This window comes from Carcharodon carcharias, chromosome 8 (genome assembly GCF_017639515.1).
Source record: "Carcharodon carcharias isolate sCarCar2 chromosome 8, sCarCar2.pri, whole genome shotgun sequence".
Classification (NCBI taxonomy): Eukaryota; Metazoa; Chordata; class Chondrichthyes; order Lamniformes; family Lamnidae; genus Carcharodon; species Carcharodon carcharias.
The window spans coordinates 94,966,716-94,983,504 of NC_054474.1; positions in this window are offsets into that span (position 1 = coordinate 94,966,716).

The following is a 16,789-nucleotide window of genomic DNA, read 5'->3' on the forward strand; positions in this document are numbered from 1 at the left end:
TGACCTAAATGCGACTTCTCCCCGTAGTTACCCTGGGTGGGGTGGTGCCGGAGACACGTGTTCTACTCGTAACTCTATAATACATAGTTGCCAGCAGAGGTGAGCGATTGAAATAAGACGGTCTGTTATCTCTTCTTATCAGTGTGTTCAGGGCGCGATCAGGGCAGCCAGAGACACCTCCAACAGCGAATCGTTCAGACTAACACACCGCTGCAACCTCCAGCTTGATTCTATCTCCACTGATTGACTGCACGGCACTGACGGGATAAAAACACTAACTGGTTTCATTTATAAATCTCAATACAGGTGGCTGTGGCGTTGTTATAGGTTATAAATCTTCAAACTGTTTTTTGTTGGGTGGGGGGCGGAGATAGTTTGTTTATTTTAAGCAAACGAATGTTAAGCCTGAACTTAATTCTAAAGACCCTTTCAAGATCTGTATAGGTTGACAACAAGGCGGTGTAATGACTGGTGATTCAGTGATGTCTACAATCTCTTCCTCAACGAGTGTTTCCTAGACACCCGGTTCCCCCAACAATCGTTTGAGTGGATTAACCATATTCTCTTCGCACTTGGTATCCGTCAGGTCAGGAGAGGACGGGACAGAGAATTTGGGAAAGTTTTTCAGAAACAGATGGAGGTTGGTGTAGACGGAAGGTCTGATGTTCTGACGATGACATCTCCTTCTCCTGTCCCTCATCTCTGCCGGTCCCTTTAACAGCTGACACTGTTCACCCACCCACCTAGTTACAGACTCCCGTCTTGAGACTGACCAGCACCGAAGGTTTTATGGTCTCAAGGCTGGATGTGTGAATATCTCCGATGCTGCAGCTCAGCTTCTGATCTCCCGCCTCCCCTTCAGATAATGTGATCAATTTTAAACAGCGGTGCCAGGAGCTGAAAATGGGGGGTAATCACTCCCATAAAACGCCTGTTTTTGACGAGAACGAGGACGGTAAGAGCGCTTAGTTCACTCAACGTAAACTTTGGGTCGTTTTTAGTTTGACTTCATTTGGGCTGTGAAAATGTTCTACTCCCTTCAGTCGCAGCAACGATACCAATAGGTTTTGATGTACCCTCAAACGATTGAAAACAAAACTAACCAAATGTCCTTCTGAAGTAAGGGGCTTGTGTGGAGGTTGTCCCCATGCGAGGTGGAGAAAATGAGAAATAAAAAATGTGAGGGATTAGAGAGGAAGGCAAGGACTGGAAGGTTGATAGTAACTTCAGACCGGTTCCTTTTCAACCTATAAACTCCCAAAAACCCTGGGAGATGTAATTGGGTTCTTTCTATTAAACAGAGTACGCACTCAATGACCCATGTTTCCGGGTCTGTTTTATATTTCTACCAAAGGTTTAATTGCTGATTTGTCCAGTTTGAGGTAAACAAATGATATGTGTTCTAAGTTTTGATAATTTCAAAGAATTACTACTACATATCTTATGAAGGTGCTGCTAACTTTCCAATGCTTCTGCTCTTCCAACTCTCAGTTGCCTTCCAATATTCTAGTGGCTGAGAGTGCAGGCACGCTAGTTGACTGAGGAGGGCTCCACAGTCCAATTAGGTAGTAATGGGAGATGCAAGAACCTTGGAAAGAGATGGCAGGGTTAGGTCATTAAGCCCTTTGAGCCTGCTTCACCAGTCAATACAATCCTGGCTGATCTATCTCAATGCATAGGATAAGGAAAGATCCTTATTTTGGCAAGGAGGGGACCAAAACCAAGAATTTGGGTAGCCAAGAGTTGGTTTAGGTAGGAGTTGGGGGAGAAGGTAGTGGGCCGAGGCAGTTAAGTTGGAGAGTCGGGCGAAGTGTCTGAGCGGGAGTTTGGAACATGAAGGGAGTCAGGAGAACAGGAGAGTCAGCTACTTTCAGAAACAGTCCTTCTTGAGCTGCTCATGTCATGTAACAGAGAATTGGATGGAGCATGCAGAGAAGGAGGTTTGGAAGAGATGGTCACACTCCCTGGAGAAGATGCAAAAAAGACCTACAAGGATGATATGAGAACTGAGAGCTTCTGCTTACCAGGAGAATTGAACAGACCAGGGTTCATTTCTCTCGAATGTTGAGGGGTGAGCTAAGAGATTGTTCAGACAATGAAAAGCTTTGATGGGATAGGTGAAGAGAAGATGTTGCAACTTGTGGGGGAAACCAAAATTAGGGCCCATAAATATAAGAGTTCTTTATCCAGAGGCTGGTTAGGATATGGAACTTGCTACCACACTGAGCAGTTGAGGCAGAGTTAGACACAAAGGAGAACAGAAAAGAAGGTCATGTTGATGGGAGTTAAAATAGAGGGTCTGGAGGAGTCTTGTGTGAAGCAGAAACACTGACAGCTCAAAAACAAGTTAATGCATCTTCTATCCAATGTACATTAGAGACAATTTTTCATGGCTTTCCCTGATGGCAACTTGTCTCTTGCACAGATAAATATGTATTACTCCACAATGTGAATGTGGTTCTCTGTAACACATCCATCTGTTTTCATAGGAAATTGAGATATTTAAAACAAAACTGAGTCTGGTACTACCTCACTCTCCCGACTTGCTAAACATTTCACATTTTTGGGCAGCAGTACAAAACTATGGCTCTTAAAGTGGCAACAAGCTATTTTTAATTCAGTATTTGTTTAAATAGCATAAGGATATATATACACAGCCCTGAATTACTAATGAAACAGCAACTTCCATTTATGTGATTTGTAATAAAATATCCTAAAGGTACTTCACAGGAATGTTATCAAACAAAATTTGACACCTAGCCTCATAAGGAGATACTAGGAGAGGTTGCCAAATGCTTGATCAAATAGCTAGGTTTTAACAAACATCTTAAAGGAGGAAATAGGGATGGAGAGGTTTAGAGAGAAGGGATTTCAGAGCTGAGGGCTTGAGTAGCTGCCACTTGTGGAGCAGTTAAAATCAGGGCATGCAAGAGGCTAAAATTGCTGGAATGCAGAGATCTCGGAGGGATGCAGGGATGGAGGCGATTACAGAGATAGCGAGGAGTGAGACAATGGAGGAAGCTGAAAATGAGAATTATAAAAGTGAGACATTGCTGGACCGAGAGCCAATATAGTTTGGTGAGCACAGGGGTGATGAATGAAAAGGACTTGGTGCGAACTTAGGATACCTCCAACAAATGTTTGGTTGTATTCAAGTTAATGGAGAGTGGAAGATGGTAGGTTGGCCAGGAGAGCACTGCGAAAGTTTAGCCTAGAGGTAGCAAAGGCATGAGTGAGGGTTTCAGCAGCAGATGTGCTGTGGAGCATGATGGAGGTGGGCAATATTATGGATATGCAAAATGGGATGTGGCATTCAGATAATGAATGCAATACTTAATCTCTCCTTAGCATCAGCAGTCAATGATGCTTAGAGAAAAGTTAGACAAAGCTCACTTAACAATTTGTGTGCTGTCAGTAAATTCAGGGTAATTGCTATTTTGCTACCAGCTGTGTCCAGATGATGTATTGTGGAGGGAAGAAACATTAAATCTACTCGGATATAAGAATAGTTTTGATTCATCCTAAAATAAAAGTAAGCACTATTTCTGATCTTCCTGTTTCCTCGTGTATCTTAGTATTTATATTCCCCATTCTCACGTTCTAGTTTTATTTCAATTTAAATTTTCTTCTTTCAACGTAAAAACTTATTTTGATGATTCCATAAACTTTTTAAAAGAAACGTAAAGCTTTTAATTTACCATATGCTTTTCCCTCTGTGTGTCTCTTTCTTTTACAATTGAAAATAACATGGCAAATGCAATGCCATGTTGTTGGTTAAACACTGTCTGAAATGACCAATCCATTCAATAGGGATTTAAAGAGAAACTTCTTTATCCAGTGAGTGGTTAGAATGTGAAACTCAGTACCAGAATGAGTAGTTGAAGTGAATAATATAGATGTGTTTAAGGGGCAATATAGATAGAGGGAGAAAGGCATACGTCACCTGATAAGGTTGGATGATGTAGGGTGAGAGGAAGCTTGTGTGGAGCATAAACACTGCATGGGCCCATTGGACTAAATATGATGTAAATTCTATGTACTGTTTTTGATTTTGAATTGCAAATATCTGATGATCAACTGGTGCCAACCTCTGATGCAACTGTCTGCATCAAAGCACTCCTGGCTACTCCGTGGCCCCTCAGAACAGAGCAAATGAACTCCTCTGTAACACAAGTACTGCAGGACTTCAATTACTTTATACATACACCAACTAAATTTGCATGAAATAAGACTTGGTTCCCCTCGATATTGTATGAGCATAATATAGGTTGAGGGAAGCCAAGTCTGTTTGTACCTTTTCCCACATGTTAATTTTCTTGTAAAATGCCTGACACAAATCACAAATGATTTTGTTAAAAGAATGCATTAAACTACCAATGCTTTAAATGTGGATGTTATCAGCCTATTAGGTCTCTGCACTAAAAGTGGCTGGATTAATGAGGTTAGGCCAACCATTTGGCACATATTAATCTTTTTAAAAGCAATAACTTGCTTACATAGCTTTTCTTTGTGTATTCAACAAGTAGTTTAATTTGATAATCTCATTAAAACATCACTCTTCTGTATGAGTTGTCAGCTGAGAGTAGGCTCATGTATTCTGGTTATTGCATTCTAGCACAAAGTGAAGTGCTCTTTACGGCATGCACAAGAGAAGAATGTGAGAAAGGAATGAGAAATTATATTTCCATATTTTTTGTTCCACCTTTCAATGTACCTGTATATCTTTTTCTTTTCTCCATCACCGAAGATGCTAACTCATGCAGAGGTGCATTGGCCCTCATAGCTGATTGGCCTGTGTAGAAGGGCTAATCTTTATGTAGCAGCTGAGGCTCAAGTCACAGCATCAAGATTGAATTTGATCCTATCCTCACCAAATGTGCAAAATTCCAGCAGGAATCAGAAGTGTGAATGCTGATTCTTTCCCCTTCCACCCCCATTCTTTCTGGGGCATTGAGGTCAGTTGTAACATCCTATTCCTGCAACATTAACCAACCAGCCTGCCACCTCAAGTTTAGCTTTTGAGTGACATTGCCTAAAAGTACAATTAGCATAGTAGTTATAATACTAGACTAGTGATCTATGTTAACTGGATCCTAGCCAGTTGAAGACAAAACTAAGACACAAAGCCTTTCTTTGCTGAGATAGTTTATTGATTTTATGTCAACACTCCTCATCCACAGTCAGTGTCCCAGCTATCCCCCATTTATGTGTTCAAATACCCATCACCTGTTTCCCTTAATGTAATTGGCATTAACAAATGTAATTAATAAGACATTGACAACCTAGACATGGTAAATTGAAATGGCATTATAGAAAATTGTGAAATTGACTTTGTGGATTGCTACTGAACAAAATGTCTTCTGACAATGGGATATAACCCCAGCCTGGCCCCTAATGTCTGAATTCCATACTGTTCAATCCAGACAATCAATCCAACTGGTGTGGCAATACAATGGCTGTTTTTGGGGAAATGGCAAATGTCATGATGCTGTAATAGAAAACACTCATAAGTTTGGGGCATTGCACAGGGAGCTCTTCTCTGCTGTACATAACCTGGAATTGCTAGTTACAAACAATGGATGCCTGATGGAAAAAGAGTTTCATTACATAGTACAGCACTTTTTTCCTTGTGTGCTTTTGAGGAGGGGAAAGTATTTTCTTGCACTGGGAATTTGAACCTTGCATTGTATTCTGGACATAGAAAATGTCTCCCAGCTCATGGCAGTCACACATCAGGTGCTAAAACTTTGTTAAGAGATTAAAAAACAACCTTTTAAGAGGAACAAGATATTAAAATGGAGTCTAAAATGTACAAGTAATTTAGTGTACTACAATTGCTAGGTTACCCACAAGTACTTGTACAATGGTGTTAAATTGACAGAACAGATTTGCAGCTCAATATACCACCGCATCCTATTCTCCAAACTAACAATGAGCAAGGCCATAAATCTACCCTTTATCTTCTAGATGATAGTGATCATGGGTTTGGAAGTTACTGCTGAAGGAGCCTTGGTGAATTGCTGCAGTGCACACTGCTACACACCGCTGCCACTCTGTCATTTCTTGTGTAATAGCCTGACATCTAGCTCCATGAAACATTTAGATAGTTTAACAGAAGTAATTATTCACAAAATACATATCAAAAACAATTAACCTTAAACATTATGCACAGGGAGATGTTTTATAGATTGGAATCCCTTTTGTCAGCCAATATGGAGAAGACTCTCCTTCAATGGATCTTGGAGTAGGGGTAGTTGGGGGAGGGAGAAGAATGCTGGCAACCCAATTCCTGTTCCCCAAAACCTGTAAACCTGAGCCCCATTGACCTCCTCCCAAAGGCAGATATCAGAGCTGCATGGATAATTGCTTTTGAGATATCAGCTAACTACCCTGTTGAATTAAGAACCCAGAATATGTGAAAGAAACAATTAAAATAACTGAAACAGAAACAAAAACAAAAACAGAATTACCTGGAAAAACTCAGCAGGTCTGGCAGCATCGGCGGAGAAGAAAAGAGTTGACGTTTCGAGTCCTCATGACCCTTCGACAGAACTTGAGTTCGAGTCCAAGAAAGAGTTGAAATATAAGCTGGTTTAAGGTGTGTGTGTGGGAGGCGGAGAGAGAGAGAGGTGGAGTGGGGGTGTGGTTGTAGGGACAAACAAGCAGTGATAGAAGCAGATCATCAAAAGATGTCAACAACAATAATACAAAAGAACATATAGGTGTTAAAGTTGATGATATCTAAACGAATGTGCTAATTAAGAATGGATGGTAGGGCACGCAAGGTATAGCTCTAGTGGGGGTGGGGAGAGCATAAAAGATGTAAAAAAAAAATTTAAAAAAATAAAAAAATAAATAATTTTTTTTTTCTCTTTTTATAATGGAAATAGGTGGGAAAAGGAAAATCTATATAATTTATTGGAAAAAAAAGAAAAGGAAGGGGGAAACAGAAAGGGGGTGGGGGTGGGGATGGGGGAGGGAGCTCACTACCTAAAGTTGTTGAATTCAATATTTAGTCCGGATGGCTGTAAAGTGCCTAGTCGGAAGATGAGGTGTTGTTCCTCCAGTTTGCGTTGGGCTTCACTGGAACAGCGCAGCAAGCCAAGGACAGACATGTGGGCAATAGAGCAGGGTGGAGTGTTAAAATGGCAAGCGACAGGGAGGTTTGGGTCATTTTTGCGGACAGACCGCAGGTGTTCTGCAAAGCGGTCGCCTAGTTTACGTTTGGTCCCTCCAATGTAGAGGAGACCACATTGGGAGCAACGAATGCAGTAGACTAAGTTGGGGGAAATGCAAGTGAAATGCTGCTTCACTTGAAAGGAGTGTTTGGGCCCTTGGACGGTGAGGAGAGAGGTAGTGAAGGGGCAGGTATTGCATCTTTTGCGTGGGCATGGGGTGGTGCCATAGGAGGGGGTTGAGGAGTAGGGGGTGATGGAGGAGTGGACCAGGGTGTCCCGGAGGGAGCGATCCCTATGGAATGCCGATGGGGGGGGGTGAAGGGAAGATGTGTTTGGTGGTGGCATCATGCTGGAGTTGACGGAAATGGTGGAGGATGATCCTTTGAATGCGGAGGCTGGTGGGGTGATAAGTGAGGACAAGGGGGACCCTATCATGTTTCTGGGAGGGAGGAGAAGGCGTGAGGGCGGATGCGTGGGAGATGGGCCGGACACAGTTGAGGGCCCTGTCAATGACTGTGGGTGGAAAACCTCGGTTAAGGAAGAAGGAGGACATGTCAGAGGAACTGTTTTTGAAGGTAGCATCATCGGAACAGATGCGACGGAGGCGAAGGAACTGAGAGAATGGGATGGAGTCTTTACAGGAAGCGGGGTGTGAGGAGCTGTAGTCGAGATAGCTGTGGGAGTCGGGTTTGTAATGGATATTGGTGGACAGTCTCTCACCAGAGATTGAGACAGAGAGGTCAAGGAAGGGAAGGGAAGTGTCAGAGATGGACCACGTGAAAATGATGGAGGGGTGGAGATTGGAAGCAAAATTAATAAGTTTTTCCAAGTCCCGACGAGAGCATGAAGCGGCACCGAAGTAATCATCGATGTACCGGAGAAAGAGTTGTGGAAGGGGGCCGGAGTAGGACTGGAACAAGGAATGTTCCACGTACCCCATAAAGAGACAGGCATAGCTGGGGCCTGTCTCTTTATGGGGTATGTGGAACATTCCTTGTTCCAGTCCTACTCCGGCCCCCTTCCACAACTCTTTCTCCGGTACATCGATGATTACTTCGGTGCCGCTTCATGCTCTCGTCGGGACTTGGAAAAATTTATTAATTTTGCTTCCAATCTCCACCCCTCCATCATTTTCACGTGGTCCATCTCTGACACTTCCCTTCCCTTCCTTGACCTCTCTGTCTCAATCTCTGGTGAGAGACTGTCCACCAATATCCATTACAAACCCACCGACTCCCACAGCTATCTCGACTACAGCTCCTCACACCCCGCTTCCTGTAAAGACTCCATCCCATTCTCTCAGTTCCTTCGCCTCCGTCGCATCTGTTCCGATGATGCTACCTTCAAAAATAGTTCCTCTGACATGTCCTCCTTCTTCCTTAACCGAGGTTTTCCACCCACGGTCGTTGACAGGGCCCTCAACCGTGTCCGGCCCATCTCCCGCGCATCTGCCCTCACGCCTTCTCCTCCCTCCCAGAAACATGATAGGGTCCCCCTTGTCCTCACTTATCACCCCACCAGCCTCCGCATTCAAAGGATCATCCTCCGCCATTTCCGCCAACTCCAGCATGATGCCACCACCAAACACATCTTCCTTTCACCCCCCCCTATCGGCATTCCGTAGGGATCACTCCCTCCGGGACACCCTGGTCCACTCCTCCATCACCCCCTACTCCTCAACCCCCTCCTATGGCACCACCCCATGCCCACGCAAAAGATGCAATACCTGCCCCTTCACTTCCTCTCTCCTCACCGTCCAAGGACCCAAACACTCCTTTCAAGTGAAGCAGCATTTCACTTGCATTTCCCCCAACTTAGTCTACTGCATTCGTTGCTCCCAATGTGGTCTCCTCTACATTGGAGAGACCAAACGTAAACTGGGCAACTGCTTTGCAGAACACCTGCGGTCTGTCCGCAAGAATGACCCAAACCTCCCTGTCGCTTGCCATTTTAACACTCCACCCTGCTCTCTTGCCCACATGTCTGTCCTTGGCTTGCTGCATTGTTCCAGTGAAGCCCAATGCAAACTGGAGGAACAACACCTCATCTTCCGACTAGGCACTTTACAGCCATCCTGACTGAATATTGAATTCAACAACTTTAGGTAGTGAGCTCCCTCCCCCATCCCCACCCCCACCCCCTTTCTGTTTCCCCCTTCGTTTTCTTTTTTTTCCAATAAATTATATAGATTTTCCTTTTCCCACCTATTTCCATTATAAAAAGAGAAAAAGAAAAAAAAAATTTATTTTTTTTTACATCTTTTATGCTCTCCCCACCCCCACTAGAGCTATACCTTGAGTGCCCTACAGTCCATTCTTAATTAGCACATTCGTTTAGATAATATCACCAACTTTAACTTTAACACCTATATGTTCTTTTGTATTATTGTTGTTGACATCTTTTGATGATCTGCTTCTATCACTGCTTGTTTGTCCCTACAACCGCACCCCCACTCCACCTCTCTCTCTCTCTCTCTCCGCCCCCCACACACATACCTTAAACCAGCTTATATTTCAACTCTTTCTTGGACTCGAACTCAAGTTCTGTCGAAGGGTCATGAGGACTCGAAACGTCAACTCTTTTCTTCTCCGCCGATGCTGCCAGACCTGCTGAGTTTTTCCAGGTAATTCTGTTTTTGTTTTTGTTTTGGATTTCCAGCATCCACAGTTTTTTTGTTTTTAATTAAAATAACTGGATTTGTGAAAAGGTACGATCCAATTCTTACAAAGAGTAGCACAGGACAAGAGTGTAGATGTTAACTTCTGAAAAGTCCATAGGGATGGGTGCTAGGGTGGGTGTGGCGGGGTGGGGTGGAGGGGATGTCGGCATTGGTGGTGGTGGGCTGGAGGGGTGTTTCTGTGTGCAAGTACTTGTACTTTCAAGCTGTTCTGCTTAGACCTCCACCAAACTAAGGCCCTGAACTATAAGACAGAAGGTATGCCTTATGGGGATTGCTTTGGAATGCTGTACAAGTACGAGGATAGCATGGAGAGGGATGAGACCTAAACGGGTCTCCGCTCATTCATTTACTTTGTATCTGGAAGGAAAACATTCTCTGGGTGAAAAGCTGAGGAAAAACTCCCTCTGTTTTACAGATCCAGCACTGATCTCCATCAGACCCTTGATGTCGGTTCGCTTTTGTTATTTTCTGATCAACTCAACTGGAAGAAGTGAAACATAAATCACTTCACACTTTACATTAGAGGCTACAGAGAGCTTAAACATTTTGACTCCTTTTGGCTGAACTATAAGTTACTTGGCAGATGATCCCTCTGATGATTGAGGCAATTAAACTGCTTTTGTCTGAATTACATTCCAAACAGCAAGTGAAGTGGCTGCTCAGTGGAGCATATACTTCTGCCATGCTGTGTTAACTCAACATTATTACAATTATGCAGCTCTTCCTTGAGACTTTTCTTGGACTGATGGTTGTTCTGTAACTACAAAGCTGAAAAAATAAATATTTTAATTAAGAACTTCCACTTCCATCTCACTGAGGAGGTGTCAGGCCAATCCATATTTAACAAACTGCCCTGAAAACTCTTCTCACATTTTGACAGGTGTAACAAAATTCCACTGCAGCAGATGAGCCAATCCAAAACATTCTAAAACAATCAACAACATAATAAATAAAGCAACCCACAACAATCTAAAAGCAAAAGTCCATTGAGCCCACTGTTGACAGATCCTTTAAAAAAATTCCAGGATCCAGATCTGGATCCACATCTTCGGCAAAATCATATCAATATTGCCTTGAACCATACATTATCTGTGTACCAAGTTACTCTGAAATCTGTCCACTAGTTTGAGATCTATTGTTTATAGACAAACAGGCAAAGTAAGCAAGCATGAAGAAAGCAGCTCATCACTGAGTGCAACTAGTTGCAGAGTATAAACTTGGGAATTTGGTGAGTGAGCGAATACAGTGCAGTGAGGGAGGAGAGAAACAGGTAAGTGATTGGTGAGTATTTTGCTCATTTATCTTTAAAATACCATAACTGGGCAATAAGAGTAACTCATGGTAATCAGGAAGAGTCAGCATGGTTTTGTGAAAGGGAAATTATGTTTAACCAATTTCTTGGAATTATTTGAAGGTGTAGCTTGCACTGTGGATAACGGGGAGCCTGTAGATTACTGTACTTGGATTTCCATAAGGCATTCGATAAGGTTATTGCAGAAAATAAAAGTGCATGGTATTGGGGGTAACATATTAGAAAGTTGGCTGGCTGGGAGAAAACAGAGTTTGCATAAATGGGTCATTTTCTGATTAGCAGAATGTGATGAGCAGAGTCCTGCAGGGGTCTGTGCTGGGGCCTCAACTTTTTACAATTTATATCAATGACTTAGGTGGGGGAGTGAAGACATGGTAGCTAAACTTATTTTTCTGAATATTTTGAAATATCCCCTAAATTTTCTCCCACTGCTCCTCTATTGATCTATCCTCCAGCCTAGTATCCCAGTTCACTTCAGCTAGCTCAGCTCTGATGCCCACACAGTTGCCCTTATTTAAGTTTAAAATACTAGTCTCAGACCCACTCTTTTCCCCTTCAAACTGGATGTAAAATTCAGTCATATTGTGGTCACTGCTACTTAAGGGTGCCTTTACTCTGAGGTCATTAATTAATTAATTAATCCTAGCACATTACACAATACCAAGTCTAATATAACATGCACTGGTTGGTTCCAGAATGTGCTGCTGTTTAAAAAAAACTGTCTCAAACATTCTATAAACTCCTCATCCAGACTACTACTGCCAATCTGATGTTTCTAGTTTGTATGTAGATTAAAATCACCCATGATTATTGCCATCCCTTTATCACCAGAACCCAATGTTTCTTCTTATATACTTTGTCCTACACTGTGGTTACTATTAGGGGGCCTGTAGACCACTCCCACTAATGACTTCTTTCCCTTACTATTCCTCATCTCCACCCAAACCGATTCTACATCCTGATCTCCTGAACCAAGGTCATCTCTAACTATTGCACAAATGCCACCTTTGATTAACAGTGCTACCCTTCCACCTTTACCTAGCTTCCTATTCTTCTTGAATGTCATACACCTCTCAATATTCAGTACCCAATACTTCTCATCCTGCAGCCAGATCTCAGTAATGGCTATCAGATCATATTTATTTACTTCAATATGTGCTATCAATTCATTTATTTTGTTTTGAATGTCATGCACATACAGATACAGAGCCTTTAGTTTTGCCTTTTTGTTATCTTTGTAACATCTAGTCTTGTTGGTGCATTCTTAGGGTTTTTTTTCTCTTTCCCTTCCTGCCATTCTCTGACCCTCATTTACCATATTACAATTTTGCTTTCCTGCTTTGACTCTATCCCATGATTTGCAACATTCACCCAAGCCTGATTCTTCAGCCGCACCCGCCCCCCCCCGCAACCTTGTTTAGTTTAAAACCATCTTTACCTCCCTAGTTATGCTGCTCGTGAGAACACTGGTCCCCACACGATTCAGGTGTAGGCCATCCCAACACGACAGCCCCCACTTTTTCTAGTACTGATGCCAGTGCCTCATGAATTGAAACCCATTTTTTCCACACCAATCTTTGAGTCACGCATTCATCTCAATCTTATTTGCCCTATGCCAATTTGCATGTGGCTCAGGTACTACTCCAGAGATTATTACCTTTAAGGTCCTGCTTCTTAGTTTGATGTCTAGCTCCTCATACTAACTATGCAAAACCAGAGTGTGGCAGGAAGGGACAGAGAGTACAAACTTAAGAAGCACCAGCATATAAAGCCAGAGATTGTAAAAATTGTAAAATGACAGTTAAAGGCTCTAATTCTGATTGCACACTGCAATAACAAAATGGATGAATTGTTAGTACAGATAGAAATAAATGTCTATGACCAGATAGTCATCAGAAAGACATAGAGTGGGATTCTCTGGCCCCGCCCACCGCCGGGATTGTCCAGTCCCGCTGAAAATCAATGGGCTTTTAGCTGGGTCATCGAATCTGTCCCAGTGGGTCCCACCATGACAGGGCCGGAAAATCCTGGCCAAAGCTGCAGGGTGACAAAGGGTGGGAACTGAATATTGAAGGGTATTTGTTATTTTGAAAAGATAGGAAGGTGGTGGGGTAGCTCTGTTAAGGGTGTCGTTAGTACAGTAGTGAGAGGTGACCTTAACTCGAAAGAACAAGATGTAGAATCACGTTGGGCAGAGATAAGAAATAGGTCACTTTTGGGATTAGTTTATAGGCTCCCTAACAGGACAACAAATAATCATGGACAACTTTAATCTAAGTGTAGATTGCACAAAACAGACTGGCAAAGGTAGCCTGGAAAATAAGTTCATAGCGTGTATGCGGGACAATTTCTTAGAATAGTGCATTCTAGAGGCAACCAGGGAGCAGGCTATCCTTTGACCTGGTAATGAAAAATGAGACAGGATTAATCAATAACTTCATGATAAAGGAGCCTTTAGGTGACATCAATTATAACATGATAGAATTTCATGCTCAGTTTGAAGGTGTGAAGTGTAGGCCTAAAACTAATGTTTTAAACTTGAATAAAGATTATATGGATATGAAAGCTAAAGTGAATTTTGAAACTAGGTTAAAAGATAGGACAGCAGAGTTGCAGAGGCAGACTTTTAAGGAGATATTTAACTCTCAGCAAAGCTTTAATCGAGTAAGAAAGACTCTTTGAGAAGGATGCATCATCTGTGGCTGAATAAAGAAGTTAAGCATTATATCAAATTGAAAGAAACAGTGTACAAATCTGCAAAGGTCAAAGGTCAGAAAATTGGTCAGATTTTAAGAACCAGCAAAGAACAGGTTAAATGAGTTGGCAAAAATTTGGCAGATGAAGAATAATGTGACAAAGTGTAAACTTGTCCACTTTTTGCAGGAAGAATAGAAAAACAGTATACTATTTAAAAGGAGAGAAATTGCTGAACTTGATGGTGTAGGGGGATCTGGGTGTCCTGTACATGAATCACAAAAAGTAAGTATGCAGTAATCAGTAAGGCAAATAGACTGTTGTTGTTTATTACAAGGGGAATAGAATGTAAAAGTAGGGAAGTTTTACTGCAGTTGCACAGGGCATTGGTGAGACTACATTTTTTAAACTCATTTACGAGATATGGGCTTCACTGGCTCGGCAAGAATTTATTGCCCATCCCTAATTACCCTTGAGAAGGCGGTGATGAGCCCATTCTTGAACTGCTGCAGTTCCTGTGGTGTAGGTACTGTTTAACTCTGCCTTGAATAAATTCAATGACTCAGCCTCACTGCTCTCTGGGAAGAGAATTCCACAGACTAACGAACCTCAGAGAATAAATTTCTCCTCATCTCCATCCTAAACTGTGTCCCCTAGTTCTAGACTCCTCCCTAAATGGAAATATTCTCCAGGTATCTACCCTATCAAGTCTCCTCAGTGCTGTTAGGGAGGGAGTTTCAGGATTTGGACCTAGCAACAGTGAAGGAACGGTGATTTATTTCCAAGTCAGGATGGTGAGTGACTTGGAGGGGAACTTCCAGGTGTTGGTGTTCCCATGTATCTCCTGCCCGTGGCCTTCTAGATGGTAGTGGCCGTGCTTGGAAGGTTCTGCCTAAGGAGCCTTGGTGAGTTTCTGCAGTGCACCTTGCAGATGGTATACACTGCTTCCACTGTTCGTCGGTGGTGGAGGGAGTGAATGTTTGTGGAAGAGGTGCCAATCAAGTGGGCTGCTTTGTCTTGGATGGTGTCAAGCTTCTTGAGTGTTGTTAGAGCTGTACTTATCCAGGTAAGTGGAGATATTTCATCACACTGCTGACTTGTGCCTTGTGGATAGTAGACAGGCTTTGGGGAGTCAGGAGGTGAGCTTCTCGCTGCAGGATTCCTAGCCTCTGACCTGCTCTTGTAACTAGAGTATTTATATGGCTAGTCCAGTTCAGTTTCTATTCAGTGGTAACCCCCAGGATGTTGACAGTGGGGCATTCAGCGATGGTAATGCCATTGAATGTCAAGAGGTGATGATTAGAATCTCTTGTTGAAGATGGTCATTGCCTGGCACTCGTGTGGCATGGATGTTACTTGCCACTTGTCAGCCCAAGCCTGGATATTGTCCAGGTCTCGCTGCATTTGGACATGGACTGCTTCAGTATCTGAGGAGTTGCGAATGGTGCTCAACATTTTGCAATCATCAGTGGACATCCCCACTTCTGACTTTATGATGGAAGGAAGGTCATTGTTGAAGCAGCTGAAGATGGTTGGCCAAGGATGCTACCCTGAGGAACTCCTGCAGTGACGTCCTGAAACTGAGATGATTGACCTCCAACAACCAAAACCATCTTCCTTTGTGCTCGGTGTGACGCCAACCCCAGTGAAGAATTTTCCCCTGATTTCCATTGACTCTAGTTTTGCTAGGGCTCCTTGATGCCACACTCGGTCAAATGCTGCCTTTCACCTCACCTCTGGAGTTCAGCTCTTTTTTGTCCATGTTTGAACCAAGGCTGTAATGAGGTCAGAAACTGAGTGACCCTGGGACAACCCAAACTGAACGTCAGTGAGCAGGTTATTGCTAAGCAAGTGCCGCTTGATAGCACTGTTGATGATCCCTTCCATGACTTTACTGATGATAGAGAGTAGACTGATGGGGTGGTAATTGACGGGGTTGGATATGTCCTGCTTTTTGTGTAAAGAACATACCTGGGCACTTTTCCACCATTGTGGGGTAGCTGGTGGAATATTGTGTTCAGTTTTGCATTAGTAGTAGTACAAAGAGGGTGTACATGACTCATTCCTGGGAGAAGGGCTATCTTATGAAGAATGGTTGAACAAGTTGGGCCTATACTCATTGGAGTTCAGAAGAATGAGAGGTGGTCTTATTGAAACATATAAGATACTGAGAGGACTTGATAGGGTAAATACCTGGAGAATATTTCCACTTGTGGAGGAGTCTAGAATGAGGGGACACAATTTAGGATGGAGATGAGGAGAAATTTATTCTGAGGTTCGTTAGTCTGTGGAATTCTCTTCCCAGAGAGCAGTGAGGCTGAGTCATTGAATTTATTCAAGTCAGAGTTAAACAGTTTTTTGATAAGGAAGTCAAGGATTATTGGGGGCAGACAAGAAAATGGAATTGAGATCAAAACTAGATCAGCCATGATCTTATTGAACAGCATAGCATGCTTGAAGGACTGAATGGCCTACTCCTGCCCCTATGTTCCAAACAGACTAACAAACATGGATGAAAATGTTACCTCTGCCCACCTTCAGTGGCAGGAGTAATTAACCACACAGAACCCAATAGGTCTAGCCGGTGTTTGTGCTCTATATCAGTTACTTCCTCCATCCCTATCAATATATCACTGCTGCCTCTAAGCTTTGCACATGATGACTGCATGGCAATAGGAAATGTACCACACAGTGCAACGAACAAGGCTGTGCACAACCAGTGTTTCCTTAAGATGTATGCATGCGCGACTGCGCAGCAATCTTCAAGGGACCACGCAGAGCGACAAGCAAAAAAGGTTCAAGGGAACATTGCAATATCCTTCCATTGCTTTCTCCCTCATGTATTTATCTAGCTTTCTCTTAAATGCATCTTTGTTAGTCACCTCAACTACCTTAAATTTCATATTCAAACCATTCTATGCTAAG